The sequence below is a fragment of the Eucyclogobius newberryi genome, unplaced genomic scaffold (genome assembly GCF_026437365.1).
Source record: "Eucyclogobius newberryi isolate DKJ021-1_F unplaced genomic scaffold, fEucNew1.0.hap1 SCAF_2, whole genome shotgun sequence".
Taxonomy (NCBI): Eukaryota; Metazoa; Chordata; class Actinopteri; order Gobiiformes; family Gobiidae; genus Eucyclogobius; species Eucyclogobius newberryi.
The window spans coordinates 10,157,136-10,169,138 of NW_027315834.1; positions in this window are offsets into that span (position 1 = coordinate 10,157,136).

Consider the following 12,003-nt stretch of genomic DNA (forward strand, 5'->3'; position numbering starts at 1 on the left):
TTACCGTAATCAAGCTGCGAGGGAGAAAAAAAGCCAGTCCAAATAAGAAATCATTCCAACTTAACAGGATCATCTTTTCACCTCTCTGATAATCCTGTCGAGCCCCTTTATTGTCCTGACATCAGAGTATTCTGCTTTGACCCGTGACAACAGCCAAAACATTCGTGTTCCTCAAACATTCGGACTCAATACAATTTATTTGCGATTGCCAACATAAAATCCTTGACCTCAAAGCTTAAAAACTAGTATTTTTAAATGTATAAAAATAGCTGCACTTCTTAGTAGTAGAGGGATTTTTGCCAGGTGAATAAAAATGTACATTTTTGTAATTTAGTGTTGGTCCATGGCCTGTTTCCAAAGCGGTAGGCAGGGCTGTATGTGGTAGTTGTAGCTCTGATTGAGGAGTTCAGCGCATAGAACAATAATCCTTTGAGAGTGAGACAAAATCTGTTGGAAAAGACTCTTCTGTGTCCGAGCAGTTCACCCTCCGCGCTCTGGGACCAGTGTGCATGTCCGGCTTGTTTCCCTTTATCTCTCTAACAAATGTTCATCCTTCTGTGTGAACAAAGGCTGTCGATGGAAGACAAAATTAATACTTAACAACTACAATGTGCAGCCATAATGTGCTCGAGCGCGTGCAAGTTGTGTTCACCTAAAGAAATGACAGTATATTCTTAATAACCCTTAGCGTAAAATTGAGCTGGAACTCTGTGGAAGAATCTTTAAAAAAATCTTTAAAATGTTTTGATTTGGTTCAATCAATCAGTCAATATTGATTAAGCACATTTCAAAAATCAACCCTGATTAAGTTCCACACACAGAAAATACACTAAATCATGTAAAAATAATAATGCGTCAAATATAGAAGTTTGATATGGCTCACATTAAACAAAACAAAGTCTGCTCTGTTGCCACAAATAAACATTCTTTGAGCAGTTTTTTACTTTCATATCCAAAAAAGTGAAAGAAAGATTCTACCAGACTACAATTAAATTGATACATAAAGATATATTCAGTGTTGTACTGTACTGTAACTTTATAGTTAGAGTTACTGCATTTGGTACAGTTACTCTTTTATCTGGTGGTATTCAGACCACATTTTAGGCTTCAAACTGTGTGGCATTAGTGAGAAAAATAGAAGCTCTTGTGGTGAGTGTGTGTCAGTTTCAGTGATGACAAATGTAAGACAAACAGTGAAACAAACATATAATACTATAATATAATGAAAGCAGTATACGTATTCAGAATAAAACGCTCTGACTGTATTCAGTATTCTGTAACTAAATACATTCTTCCCAACTCTGGTGATAGTTTGTTCAAAAACATTTTGTGGATTTTCTTTCAAAACCAGCGACTCGACCACAGAGTTCAAGCTCTTGCAAACTCTCCAGAACATAAACAAAAACTCTATTTTTTGAAAAGTTGAAACATCTTTGGCCCTGTTCGCATTAAGAGTAAGATTGCGTACTATTTAGTTTCCGTGCGGTCCGTTCTAAGAGCACAACCCAGTGGGACCTGAACCTCGGACTCTGCGGCTGAAATACTAAGTGCCTCGTTTCTCTCTTGTTTTTTGGAGACAGTCGAGCTTCACGTGGACCAACACTGGACTTTCAACATCCCAGAGTCACTCATTCTTCTACACAACGTCACGAACAGAATGCAAAAAGACTTTTCTACGGCCCCTCCTGTGTCCGACCAGCGGTACTGCATGTAGGCCACGTTCAAACTAGTGTTACTTTTGCCTGAAGGTGTGACGAGCCTTTTTTTTGCCTTTCTTCTACAAAAACAACAGTTCTTCTCAAAGGTCAGGACAGAACACCAGCAGTTGGTCAGACTCAAACGCGACGCTGACGTAAAATGCACTTCGGTTTGTGACATTTAGATGCGAATAATACATTGGCATCAAGATGAGATGCGCATAGATTGGTCCTTTCCTAAAACGTTCTGGTGTGGTCCGAATCTATAACTGAACTTTGAGACTTTATGAAGCTATAAAAGAACAAACTGCTGATATTTTATGTTGGAAAAACTACATTCTGAGTGTTTTTATTAAAATTGTGCCATCAGAATCAGAAAACTTTATCGCCATAGTCAGTGAACTAAGGTGCAACATGAAAAAATTAATAATAATAGTAAAAAATATATATATAAACTATCCTGAAAACCCTGAAATAATAATGCATACTTTGAGCCTTGTTTTGAAGTATTTTGGGGGCAAATTCAACATTTCCTTAGGCTACAGTACAAATCCATCAGAGGTCGCGTACCTTCCTGTGACCTGTTTTGATGCTGTAGGACACGTTTCCATGGCCACCCAAAGCTCACAGGAAAACAAAAAGGTTAAGTATCGCTTTGGGCACTCGTGACTAGTCAACTGTAAAAAATAATTATAATAATAGTCATATTTTAACAATTCATCTGCACTATGCAGACTCTAAAACACATGATTAAATCAAAATGGCAAAAAAGAATGGATAAATAATAAATCAATTTCTGATTTTCAGTCATCATATTTCAAACTTTTTTAGAAGAAAATAAAAACTATGGCTGATCCCTAAACGTCAGCTGAAGCGCCAGAAGCACTTTACTCCATTTTGGTTTTACGGGATCTAGAAATGCTATGATTGTGCCAAATTGAGTCACGCTCACCTTTTCCTTTACTTAAAAAAACAACAACTTTTATACACTGACATAGTGACAGACATTAGACGAATGGGAAAGTCAACTTAATTTGAAAATTTACACATTTCAGGAACTTTAGACTAAATGGGACTAAAATGTTGGACTCTTAAATGATTATTATTATTTATGATGATGATGATGATTATTATTATGGTAATTATTATCATCATCATCTTTGTTGCTCTCGGGTCTTGTTCCTTCCTTCTTCCTATTGAGATTTTTAAATATATATATATATATATATTTTAAAAAAATAAAAAGTTTTTACAGTTATAAATATGTCACAAGCACAATGTTTGGCCAGGCAATGGAAAAGAAAGTTGACTGAAAACCTTACGTACAAGCCTTCATGTAATAATATAATCTTCAACACAAGTATATTTGTAGCACAATACAGGAGCCAAGAACAGCATTACTTCAAAATAATATTAATCAAATCAAAGTAGTGTACAAAAGTGAATTTGAAAACTAAAGGTAATATCATATTGTCAACATGAAGCTTTTCTCACACTTTTAATCAAGTAATAGAACTGTTACTGTGATTTCAAAATACAAAATATTCAGGTAGTAAAATTATGCTGCTGGAAAAGTAAAAGTATAAAATAGTTGAGAAACGTTTTGTATAATTTGTACTTTACAGAGCAGTTTTCTGATTTGAGTAACGCAACATTTGAGCATCTTTGCTTCACCTTCATATATGATTTTTTTAGTTGTTGCCATTTTTGTGTTTTTTCTTCTCTGAAAACTCCAGAATCTGTGCATTACCTTGCTCCGATTTGAAATACATTTTACATTTAAACTCAAGTTTCTCCAAATACTTTTTCACTTCTACTTCAGAAATAATTTGTGTTGCTACTTCTTTCTTCTACTTGAGTAATAATATTTTATGGTAATGTTTCTCTTATTTAGCACACATTTTGGCTACTCTGCCCATCTCTGAGTACAACACACCTCTGTATATTATATGTATATTATATGTATGTATGTATGTATGTATGTATGTATGTATGTATATTTGTATATTTAATTACAAGTACTGTTTTCTTTTGGATGTCAAAATTACTCGTCATAGTTCAGGTCACAACAGAATCGTAAGGACCCAAAAAAAGCTTCCAAAAAAGAAAAAAAAAGACCGCTTTACGCAACAATATCCTCACTTTCCATTCATAACTTTGGATTTCATAAAGCACCACAATCGTGGGGGAAAAAAATCATGAATCGCAATTCTGAAACGCGATATTTTACTTTTATCGCTGACCAAATGCTGGTTTAGTCCATCTTGACGGTGAGAAAAGGTGTAGTGTGCTGCCCCCTGCTGGAGTGAGTGCTCTCTGAAGTGCCATGTTGATGTTTCATATTCAGTGCTGTGTGACACTGTCGTGCTGCTGCTTCTGACTGTTGATGTGAACTATAGGGCTATGCAACCAGTGGACACTTCCTCCGCTGTAGCTTCACGCTCCAGACTGGGTTCGGGGGGGGGGCTTCGGTGGGACGCCGAGCCGAACCTGTGCGACCATGTGCAAGTGCTAAACGTGTCAAATATACAGCAAAGACATATATTAAACACTAACCTTCTTTCTTGTTTATGGTTTGGTGTTTATGAGTGACACGCGGGTCGTTTAGGCTTGGACCAAGTGTGAGAAATGTCAAGGAAAATGTCCAATGGCAGTGTTTATATGTTGGATAGAATCATTGTTTGTAATAGAAAAGCTTTAAATAATGGTAAAAAGTAAAAGTATTAAATTTGCTGTTTAGGCAAATATTAGGACTGCAACTAATCATTATTGTAGTAGTCAACTTGTCAAACGATAATTCTTATTGTAAATTTAGGCTTTTAAAATACATTTGCACCAAATAAAGGTTGATATATGGCGACTGAAGGTTTCTAGATATAGAATACATATCAACAAAGTGTATTATTGTTGAAAATCTGAAATTGTTTCTTCTTTTTATACATGTTGATTTAATATTGCCACTATTTTTGTTATAAAAATGTATTTTCGGAAGTGTTTTAAAGACTGTAAAGTCCAGATAATGTTTGGTCAAATAGCAATCACAATTATTATTATTATTTTAAGTTTAAGCTTGTCATGATTAGTCTATTAAGCGTATTGTTGAATCACATATCTACTGACTAAATGTTTTTAAAAAATAATTATTTTTCAATCATTTACTGCAGGTTTTTCACTCTATCTGGGCAGAACGAGGCTAGCTAGAGCAACTCCAAAAGATAAAGTCCAATTATCTTCTTTTTCTTTTTAACCAAATGAGTAAATGATCATAAATAAGTCTTGGTCCAAGTCTAATTATGTCTTCAGCTCTGTCTCCATCTTCGCGTCTCACAGTTTTATGTTGACTTTTGGATAAAGGTGCCATTTTCTCCCTGTTCTGCTCCCGTGTCCTGCATGTTCTGAAACATGCATGCAGAAAAGAGATGTGCCAGCTGACTTCAGAAGGACTGTTTGTATGTTTTTGTATTTACCACTGAACAAACACAAAGAGTGAAAATGTTATGACCCACTCTCTGATTAATGCCATGGAAACTCGTTTATTTCCCTACAGATTTCTGTCCAAATGCCTCACTTAAAGATTGGAGAGTGGGTCGGATCAGAAGCGGTGTTTGTGATAAGTTGTTTGTTCGCTGCCTGATCTGTGACTCGACTGTCCTCAGTCACTTGGACTGTAAATCTTTAGATTTTGTATAAATATAAGTCTATAAATAAAGAGCTATGATTATGACTCATGTTTCTGATCTACATTTGTTATGGCATAAATATAATTTATTTTCCAGAGGGCTGTGGGTGGAGACGGGGTAGTTGAAAATGGACATACAGGACTCCAACATGCAAGAAAAAAGTAACCTGGTGGGTTAGAAAAGCTCATACAAGTTAATTTGATAAACTGTGTCCCTACACAGCTCTGCCCAACCTCTCACCACAGTAAAACATACAATCCTAGTCCTGTTTTAGAGCTTTTTTAGTCCAGGGACAAGTCCTGGTTTCGTTCCACTTTAGGTCTGTTCTGGTTGTTTAGAGGTTCTGGGGAGAATAGACTTTGAAAATGTATTTAGTTAAAGAATACTGAATATCTGCATTGAAATGTTTTTTTTTGTAATGTATTCCGATACATGGTCCCTTCACAGAACTATATTCAGAACTAGAACTCCCTCTTCTGCAGCAGGCCTGAGTGGCATTATTTTTGGGTAAAACACACACCAACACGGCAGTCTGAAGTCTAAAACCTCAATGTAGTCCTTTGAATTTAGGAAAGCACAGAAACTGTATTCTGAAAACCACCAACTTAAGAAGTAACTGTTCCAGATACATATCAGTAGCCTATTATAAACATGTTTAATACATTTGTGTTTATACATTTTGTACACATATTTTACTAGTATTATATTTGATGTGGCTGCAGTGGTCATACAATAGATCCATAATAGTGGTCCATTCCAGACCTGCCCTGGTCCTCTTCCAGGTGGGCTCATCTCTGATTGGTGGATATGAGACAGAGGGCGTGGTCAGTTCAGATTCCTGGAGATACGGCGCGCGCGGGGCCGCACTGACCTCACGAGGAGCAGACGAGGATGGAACGTCTCTGACCACTGACCACAGCGACCCCAAACTACAACCAAAGTACTTTGAACGTGTTTGTCAGCGCGCGTGTTTGCTCTTCTGAAGCTCTGACGTGTGTGACCGACGTGTGTGACCGACGTGTGTGACCGACGTGTGTGTCTAACGTGTGTGTCTAACGTGTGTGTCAGACTCAGAACATGTCTCTCTGCTGGCCCCTGTGGACGCGGTGCTGGCCCCTGCGGACGCGGTGCCCGGCTCCGGTGCTGCTGCCGGTTCTGCTGCTGCTGCAAACCGCCGCCGCTGCTCCGGACCCGGCGGCGGTGGACGCGGGAGGAGAGTCCGGCTCCGGGATGCTGCTCTCGGGTAAGAAACTAAAGTCTACTTTCTAACATGTGCAACACCAAGTAAAGTGATTTGATTATTCTTTGAACAGACTAGAGGTAATAGTTTTGCATGTTTGTTTAATACTTATGTCCATTCTAATTATTCTCAAACATGACAGGCCAGTCTGGGGGGTACAGTTTTTCTAATTGTACTTATTTGGAAATGGACAACACATATCAATGAACATTTTGTCACTGCATAAAGATAAGTTAAAAACCACACTGGAAAGAGATGTGCAAAAAAGCCTAGAGCTCACAACAAGACAATAAACCACACAAACAAATCCCCATGTCAGAATGATGTCAAAATATCTACATAATATAAAAGTAACGCAGCCGCACATTTACCAAACATAGAATAAACACACAAATAGAAGAACGGTTGATTTGACGTTAAACAACAAGCAAACATGTTTAGAGCTTTAGAAAATGCTGCAGGTGTTGACAGTTCTCTAATGTGAGCTCTGTACTGTCGTGTCTGCTCCACAAACTAATTATAGTTGTCTAAACGAGCTTTTTCAATCCCCTCTCCAGCTTAAGCTTGTCACGGAGGATGTTTGTTTAAAAATGTGTAGAAAATAGAATCATCATATTTTATTGTGTTGCCCCAATTGAGATATTTGTATTTGGCAAATATTCTGCAGTGAGGAGTGTTATTTTTTTTAAATAAATGGTTTCAGCTGATTTACATTTACTATAGGCGACTTGTTCAGTCTTAAAGAACATTGTTTTAATCGTGTGAATCAGCTGCTTATGCAACACTTCTTCAAGGTGAGTTTGTGATGACGACACACACTTATGTCTTTACTATTTGTAGAACTTGACAAAACTCAAACTGATCAACTGTAACAGCATCTGATCCTCGTAACCCGTCGAAGGAAACAAAAGCACTCCTGCCACTCAGGGCTGCAACAATTAACCATGAAGACCAATCATCCTAATTGTTATTTGGACTTAACAAACTCTAAAACACGGAAAGACGTTTGATAACAAACACAGCAGCATTATTCAAGTGTATGAAGGTGGTTTTTATTACCAAAGAATTTTTCAAACATCCAATCAAGTAAATAAATATTCATTAAATATGAAAATGTAACAAAAAAATCTATGGTAAAAAAAGACATTGTTGTCTAGTGAAAATAATACAATGCTTTAATATTCAGTTTGTACTGTGTTTTAAAATATCAGTGTATAAAAAAACAATGTTTTAAATGTCTAACGTGTATAACATTACAATGCTTTAAAATTCAGTGTAAAAAAAAAAAAGATGTTTTAAAATGTATGTTGTTAAAATAGAGTGGCTGTTTTTTAATTTGATGCAAAAGAATTCAGATAAAAAATGTTCAGTCTCTCAAAGTTTCGGTTAAATCTAGACTGAAAAAATCGAGCTCCTGTTCCCCATGAGCAGAGAACTTCACACCTTCTGCTTTGCTTTTGAAATGAGTAAAGTAACACCTTTCAAATAATGTTTTGAGTATGGGGTTTATATTTTTATTTATATTAATATATTTATGAATGTTTAGTTCAAAACTTGGCCGATAGAAAGAGTTATGGTGTACGTTTTCCTGGAGTGCCCTCTTGTGGATTTATTGAATGTCATTACGTGTCATAGAGTCGTCTCTCATAAACTTCTCTAATCACCAACAAGCGACAAGACAGAAAGCACTTTAAACCAAAATGTCAAGAAAGAACAAATCATGTTCATCAATAACACCCATTATTCCTAAATATTCCCTATCTAATGCCCTTCATTCATCATATTTCTAACTTTATTTGGTTGATAATGTATTTAAAACATACATACATAAACAACATAAATAACTTCTGACTTGTCGACTACAGAAATAATTGTTAGTTGCAGCCGTAGCCACGCCACAAGGAGTCATGCATTTCAACGTCAAGCAATTTCTTGGTCTGGTCATTTGTTTAAAAAAAATAAAAATAAAAATAATTAAATGTTAAATGTTATTTTTTCCATTCGTCCGATGCTTATTGCAATTACGATCGTCGGTTAGGTTTGTGTCATCCATTTCTTGTCCTTTTCCCTGCTGCCAAAAGCATGTTCCAATTGTGTCCATGACAGGAGTTTTGAGACTCATCCGTTTGAATTCTTGGTGCTCTGCTCTATGTGTGGCATCTGGAGTGTCTTGTCTAATCTCAGCCACATCCTGATGCTTCAACGCTCACTCCTCCTCGCTCCTCCTCGCTCCTCCTCGCTCCTCCTCACTCCTCCTCACTCCCCCTCGTTCCTCCTCACTCCTCCTCGCTCCTCCTCACTCCTCCTCACTCCTCCTCGCTCCTCCTCACTCCTCCTCACTCCTCCTCGTTCCTCCTCACTCCTCCTCACTCCTCCTCGCTCCTCCTCGCTCCTCCACACTCCTCCTCGCTCCTCCTCGCTCCTCCTCGCTCCTCCTCGCTCCTCCACCCTCCTCCTCGTTCCTCCTCGCTCCTCCTCACTCCTCCTCGTTCCTCCTCGTTCCTCCTCACTCCTCCTCGCTCCTCCTCGCTCCTCCTCGCTCCTCCTCACTCCTCCTCACTCCCCCTCGTTCCTCCTCGTTCCTCCTCACTCCCCCTCGTTCCTCCTCGTTCCTCCTCACTCCTCCTCACTCCTCCTCGTTCCTCCTCACTCCTCCTCGCTCCTCCTCGCTCCTCCTCGCTCCTCCTCGCTCCTCCTTGCTCCTCCTCACTCCTCCTCGCTCCTCCACACTCCTCCTCGCTCCTCCTCACTCCTCCTCGCTCCTCCTCGCTCCTCCTCGCTCCTCCTCGCTCCTCCTCGCTCCTCCTCGCTCCTCCACACTCCTCCTCGTTCCTCCTCACTCCTCCTCGCTCCTCCTCGCTCCTCCTCACTCTTCCTCGTTCCTCCTCGCTCCTCCTCTCTCCTCCTCACTCCTCCTCACTCCTCCTCACTCCTCCTCGTTCCTCCTCGCTCCTCCTCTCTCCTCCTCGCTCCTCCTCGCTCCCCCCCTCCTCTCTACAAACAATGTGCTATTGACTACAAACAAGCTGTTTGTAGTCAATAGCACATGTGGAAGTGACGCCTGATGTCATTAGTCACTTACGACATCACACTGATCCTTTTCTGTCAGAACAAAGAGCTAAACGTGCTTTTCTTCTGCTCGCCGTGTTGAATGTCTGGACTCATCAGCTCCTTTTTGTCCCTCTATCGATTAATTAAAGTCAATGCTGTCTTCGTCAACCAAGATTCCTATTCGTTGACTGATTATTTTATCTGACTGATTTATATGGACCACAGCAGAAAGGGGAAGGTGTGGAGTGAGTTAGCTGGAGTGTTGAGAGCAAATCATGCGTTTAATCTTCTTTTTCTACTATTAAATGCGCTGTTTAGTAGTAATATGCCAAGCGCCAACACCCAACAGCAGTGAACAACAGATTTTTACTTAATTAGATCAAGGTGAACCCAAAGTGAAGCCGTGTGAGGACATCCTGATGGAGTATATTTTTATATTTAGTCATTTTCATGTAATTACTGCGTCATAAAACCTCTACTCTCTGCTCATGGCTCATGCTTTGGAGCCTATTTATAGACCAGTTATTTGGGATGTCATGATATGAAATTTTAGGGTCCCGATTATTGTGAGAAAAAACATCACATTTGTATGATTATTCACGATTATTGAGACTGTGACCAAACAACAGTGAAAACTAAATTTTTCTTTTATTCTTATTTTCTAACATGTGACAGTTCCTCAAGATTGTGAGCGGTTTTACAAAATTGAATTTTACAAAAGACAAAATAAAGTAAAATTTGACTAAAATACTTAATTTTGCTTCTACAATTGTCACGATTATTATTTTTTGGTTCTTACGATTATATTGTGACCTGAATAATCACAATTATCAATTAACTTAATAACCTTGACGTCCCTACCTGTTATTAGTTGACAATAATATTTCAATAATTAATTAAATAAAACAAAAACAATTCCTTTGCCACAGAGCTAGATATGCCACACCGCGCCCCTTTTAAGTTGATTAATCAATGCACAGGGCCAATTTGAAAGAGTCAAATTAACCAAGGAGCGGTCCTTTTGAACTCAACATTGACTAACTTTTGTCAGTCCCGGAGTTCAATTCTAAAGCTGAAATCAGTGTAGCCAAAGCCGGTGTCAGTGTTTTGTGCTGTGTGATGTCATTTGCTCTTGGACAATCATAACACAATTATGCAAAGGGAGGCAGACAGAGATTGCTGCTAATTGCGAACAAAACACAGTAACACTTGTTACGGCAGTTTCCTGTAAACAATGATCAAGTAAAGAGTAACCAGGCAATAACTTGAAGCAGAAACAGAGTCTCTCGGTCTCTCTCAAAAGGTGGAAGTTTATTCACGTGCACAGTGAATAAACACCCTCACTTTCCCTAAGACAAGTTCGTTCTGTCCCTACCTCACTTTACAAGTTACAAAGTACACCTTTTATAGGTGGTAACAAACATGACATAATCACAACCCAAATCAGCTCAAAAAGAGATAGACCAGACTATCACATCTGTGACGGTTCCAGCCATCTCTTCAGAGGTTTAATCAAAGACCATTTCCACACTGAATCCGGTCCTGACGCATTAATTGATGATTAAGAGGCGCCGGACAGTAGATATTCAGTATAATCAGGACCTCATATTCTTATCCCATCTGCACACAGGAGAACAACAAAGATATTAATTCCGTGACATGTCATGGCCTAAAACAACATTAGAATGACATGACATGACCCATTTCTGCCATTACACACTGACTGGTTCTGGTTCTGTCGAGCCCAAAGATCTAACAATGTCTGATCGGATGTAAGAAGTTGAAGCAAAACGTATGCGCTGTCTCCAAAAAAGATTCACCACAGAAAAAAGGGCCACACGCTCTAATATTTGGTAGCCTTTAGCTTTGATTACAGCACACACTCACTGTGGCATAGTTTCAAATTAGAATCTGCGATATTAAGAGATTTATGTCCATCACGCTCTTGTATTGATGATGTGAGTGACCACTGCACAAAGCCTTCTCCAGCTCGTCCCAAACACTCTCACTGGGGTTCAGATCTGTAGTACATTAGTTTCTGCTTCTCCTTAGATGTTTTCTCTGCTTTTTGCCAATGATTTGACCCTTCTCAAACACACTGACATCTCATCCATGACCATGGGATTCGTCTTCCCAAATGGTTGTTTCAGAAACTAGAAGCTGCTCACTGCATCAGTCGGGTTTAAATTCCCTTCAATATCCTTAAACAAGTTAATGTTAAAGTTATATTACAGCTGCCACCATTAAGTATTACATGAAGAACCACGGCACAGCAAAAGTATGAGATGACAATATTATTAATGATGAAATGGGCAGCTGGTTTGAAAGGGGGTCA